Here is a 5075-nt window from a genome sequence, read left to right as displayed (position 1 = left end):
GTACTGAGGGCTGCCGCAGTGTCACTGTTGGCATATTTTTCGACCACATTTTGGAATGTAGCTACAAACTCGCCAACATCTGGAGACTGGTGCGGATTTTCATCTTGATTCTCGACGTTCACTTCAGGAGGCATTAGCTGGATCTCTGTGCTTTCCTGGGATTCCTGAACAGGAGAAGCACAGGCAGTTTCTTCTTTTCTAATGTTGGCTCCAACAGTCCTCTAAAAAGCCTTCGTGGAACTTTCTCGTCGCCTACTGCCACTGACGCCAGCCATCGTCTGTTTTCAGTAGTGGCAGTGAAGACTTGGGGCAGGACCGTCATGCTGTAGTCTGCACAGGCAGCTTGATGTTTACACAAGGAACCATTTTCCCCTGCAGTACACTCACAAAATCCAGTCACAAGATCTACGTCGTACTGAAGGGATGGAGTAGACTGGCTCTGGACTCTGTACTTTCCGTTACCTTGGAAAGTAACCATTTCTAGAGGCAGTGTAGCCGTGCTTAATGATTTCACTCTCCGTCTGCCAAGCGCAACGTCCACCAGCCTCTTCTTCATGTAGCTGTCAAAGATTTCGGCCATGAAAATGATCAGCTGCGTTGCGTTGTATGCCTTGCATCTAAAAAAAAGAGAGAGAGAAAGAATAAATAGACAAGTAAGTAATGTTCTGCAAACACTTAAATGTTGATAAGGGGAAGCAACAGAATGCAACAGAATAGTAGATTCAGGGGGGAACTTAATTATTAGAAAGGATAATATGTTGTGTATGTGATTTACTGTAATGGAAACACTTGAATATAATAGGCAGTAATACCCTACTTACAATAATCACGGAAATCAAGAAAATTAAGGACATTGTCATCACTAGTAACGCAGATGAGTTTGTTGATGATGCGAAAATATGTAGAAAAAAAAAAAAAGTAATAGAACACAGTCGAGCTTTACGAGAAGGCCTCCAATTGTACAACTAGTCAGTAAAATGGCAGTTTGAATTTCATGTTGATGTATGGTACTTATATTAATAAAACCAGCCATCACAAATAAGAAAGAAACATCCCTTGGCGCTTACCTATTAAGAACGACTTCCTTAATGATGCACATTGTTGCCTCACAGAAGTTGTTGGTGTGATGTCCACGTAGCACCGCACCTGCCCTGAACGTTATCGCCCACTCGTCACTCCTTTCCATCAGTGAGCCTAGATAGCTGAAATAAGAAAACAAAAATAGTTGTTAGACCTAAATACTGGGTGTTCAGAAGAGCATGGAAACTCACGACCTTACATTAACTATTTACAAAAGGCCAGCAAACATCTAGACAGCTCGTGAAGTCTGTAGTAGTAGTAGTAGTAGTAGTAGTAGTAGTATAAATGTTATCAATTATTATGATGATTTTGAAAATATTAAAAAAAAAAATGCATTATCTGTACTTATCATCCATATTACGAAATCACTATTGTTATAGATATGATTAACATTATGGCAATATACTGTACCTTCTAAAGTTAGGATACTTCTCCGAAAGAGGATTAGCCTTGAATTTTCCCCATGACGTGAATAAATCGTTCTTCGTTGCTGAATATACGAGGCTTTTCACTATAGTCATAAGTTCCTGGCGATCTTCTTTCTTGATTTCGTGTCTCGAGTCCAATAGCCACCTCCATACTTGTTGTAGAAAATGAAAAATGCAGAGAAACTGTCGAGCTCCAGGCCAGGTTGCTGCTAGGGCTTTCCTCATGGCATCGCAGTTGTCAGTCATGAAAGTCTCCGGCGTGCCCTTCCCATAGAAGGCCTTTTCTGCTACAGCACTCTTAACCATTTCAAAACCTGTAGATAAGAGCAAAGGTGATTAACTTCAGATGCGTGGAGAGAGCGGGTATAAAAAATATATGTATATGTGTGTATGTGCTTATGTATGCATGTAAAGAAGCCTTCGTTATGCAGTCACGTCCAGGGTGTGTACGTGGAATAGTGTAAACGTTGAAAAAAAGGAAAATGTACAGTAAGCATCGATATATGTTTTCCATATTTTTTGAGGTATCAGACGAAAGTTTTTTTTTCTGTGTACCGTGTTATTTGGGGATGAGGGAATTGTTAGTATATTAAGTTTTCTGAACTCTCTCTCTCTCTCTCTCTCTCTCTCTCTCTCTCTCTCTCTCTCTCTCTCTCTCTCTCTCTCTCTCTCTCTCTCTCTCTCTCTCTCTCTCTCTGACATTAGAGCTCAAACATCGGTGACTGAAAATAAAGTTAAGGTGCCCAATTTCAAAAGAGCCAACTTCGTAGAAATCCGACGAAAACTAATAGATATGCAACTATCAGATGACGGCAATGCAGAGGACGCCTGGCTAAACTTTAAAAATCACTTACTCACTCAGCAGGACACATTTGTTCCCTTGTGCGAGAAGCGAATTAACACTAATAAAAGTCCACCTTGGTTTAATAGCGAAATTAAACAGTCAGTCAAGGAGAGAAAATTGTCTTACAGGTTAAAGAAAGACCAAAGCACGCCCGAAAACATTAGACTTTACAATGATGCAAGGCGACGAGTAAAAAGATTAGTGCATCAGGCAAAGCGTAGATATGAAGAAAATATTGCAGCCAACTGTAAAAATAATCCGAAATCCTTCTTCAGTTACATAAACAACAGAAAGGCGATCAGAAGTGGAATTGGACCTTTAACAAACAGCTTCGGTGCACTAGTGACTGACAGCCAACACGTTGCAAACCTATTAAATAATTACTTTTCCTCGGTGTTTAATAATAACAGTCCTCCCACCACCACCACCAACACCAGTACTAATGTAAATCCCGAGCATGCATTGTCTAACTTTGAAATAAAACCCGATGAAGTCCTTAAAGCCCTCAAATCACTTAAAACAAATAAAAGTCCTGGACCTGATAAAGTATATCCAACTCTGCTGAAAGAAACAAAGAGCGAAATACTCTCCTCCCTCACAATCGTATTCAATATGTCCTTGCGACAAGGCATTGTCCCTTCAGATTGGAAAAAGGCTAACGTGACACCGATTTTTAAGAAAGGAGACAAAAAAGTACCAGGTAATTACAGGCCCATTAGTCTTACTTCGGTTGTAGGTAAGCTACTTGAGGGCATAATTAGAGACAAAATTGTGAGTTACCTTGAAAGCCACTCATTAATTGGGGACTCACAATATGACTTCCGAAACAAAAGATCCTGCCTATCAAATCTATTAACCTTTTATAACGACCTCTTCACTGTTTATGACGTAACCAAATCACTGGACGTAGTCTATCTTGATTTCCAGAAAGCGTTTGATAAAGTCCCGCATCATAAATTACTTTACAAATTAAAGCAAATAGGTATTGACGGTCAGGTAAACCAATGGATCGCGAATTGGTTGAGCAACAGACAACAAAGAGTAGTGATTGACGGATTTAACTCAGAGTGGGCGCCGGTCACTAGTGGCGTCCCTCAGGGCTCGGTTCTTGGCCCAGTGCTCTTCATTATTTACATCAACGACGTGGATGTTGGACTCAATAACCGCATTAGTAAATTTGCAGACGACACAAAGATTGGTAACTCGGTTCTCACTGACGAAGACAGGCAAAGCCTCCAAGAGGATTTGCACAAAATTTCAGCTTGGTCGGATAGATGGAGATGCCCTTTAACGTAGACAAGTGCCAGGTCCTTCAAGTTGGAACGAGGAATAAGAAGTTTGATTACGAAATGCGCGGCGTTAAACTCAAAAGCGTTCAATGCGTCAAGGACTTGGGGGTCAAAATAGCGTCAAACCTCAAATTCTCACAGCAATGCATCGATGCAGCAAATAAAGCGAACAGAATGTTGGGCTTCATTAAAAGAAACTTTTTATTTAAGAATAAAGATGTAATACTTCCGCTCTACAACAGTTTAGTCAGACCCCACTTGGAATATGCGGTACAGTTTTGGTCTCCCCACCATGCAAAGGATATTGCTAAATTAGAAGGTGTTCAGCGTCGGGCAACGAAAATGATCCCTTCCTTGCGCAACAAATCCTACGAAGAAAGGCTTTCTACCCTTAACATGTTCTCTTGAGAAACGTCGCCTCGAGGAAAACTGATCGAATGTTTTAAAATACTTAATGGTTTCACGAATGTAGACAGATCAACATTGTTTATGATCGATGACACTTTGCGCACGAGGAACAATGGCGTAAAACTCAGATGTAGACAAATAAATTCAGACTGCACCAAATTTTTCTTCACCAACGTTGTAGTGCGAGAATGGAATAAGCTCCCACCATCAGTGGTCCAGTGTAACACGATTGACTCCTTCAAAAATAAGCTCGACCGTCACTTCCTTCAACTTAATATCAACTAGAGTAGAAATGCAACGTTTTGGAGTCTTCTGATTAATGTAAAATCACTTAGGTTTAAGGACAGACCACCAAGTCTGGACCATGGGGTCTGTGTGGTCTGATTTTCTATGTAAATCTATGTAAATCTCTCTCTCTCAAAACAAACAAAGAAATCAGAGACAAAGAGGGAAGCGCATGCCGCGCCAAAACACTCGGCCGGCATCCTGCCATCCCAGACTCGACAAACGTGGCTTTTGCGCCGTCACGGTGTTTACAATTAATTTAATATTCCCGTCTGGAGTTGTTCTGCAGTTGTCTGGAGTTCCCCCCCTCCCCCGCCTCGGCGGTGCTGGGGAGCGTCAGGGAGCCCAAGGTCTCCCTGGCGAGCGTCGCGGGGCGCAGAGGTTCCGGCAGGGCGTCTCGGCTCCCTCGGGGCGTCCATGGCGGTGCCGGATATCCCGAGTGTCCAGGGGCGGGGGGAGGGAGTGCATTTGGTGTTGTGTGTTGGGATGGGCGGGTCTTTTCTGGGGTGAAGGAGATTCATTCGTATCAGCACACAGCACCAAGGAAAGGCGATTTCAGAACAACTCCACGACAGGGATATTACAGATAAAAACACCGAAAAAAGGGAAATAAACAAAAAGAACATCAGAAATAGGATAATACAGGAGAGGAATTCCAGGAAATAGATAAGTCTCCTTCACCCAACATGAAAATAACGGAAAAAATAAGACAAACAGATACAAAAAAATCCAGCATGAAGA

General features: G+C 41.9%; 1 long non-coding RNA gene across 1 annotated transcript; it reads right to left on the bottom strand.

The window, feature by feature from the left end:
• Positions 1-286: 286 nt before the first annotated feature.
• On the bottom strand, positions 287-1680 carry LOC126991974 (uncharacterized). Its single transcript, XR_007746009.1, has 3 exons — positions 1492-1680; positions 1068-1202; positions 287-617 (listed from the first exon to the last, which is right to left on the bottom strand). It is a non-coding gene; the product is annotated as an uncharacterized LOC126991974 (long non-coding RNA).
• Between the last annotated feature and the right edge of the window lie 3395 nt (positions 1681-5075).

The sequence above is a fragment of the Eriocheir sinensis genome, unplaced genomic scaffold (genome assembly GCF_024679095.1).
Source record: "Eriocheir sinensis breed Jianghai 21 unplaced genomic scaffold, ASM2467909v1 Scaffold377, whole genome shotgun sequence".
Lineage (NCBI taxonomy): Eukaryota > Metazoa > Arthropoda > Malacostraca > Decapoda > Varunidae > Eriocheir > Eriocheir sinensis.
The sequence above is the reverse complement of the archived record's forward strand: the minus strand, read 5'-3'. Positions and strand labels throughout refer to the sequence as shown.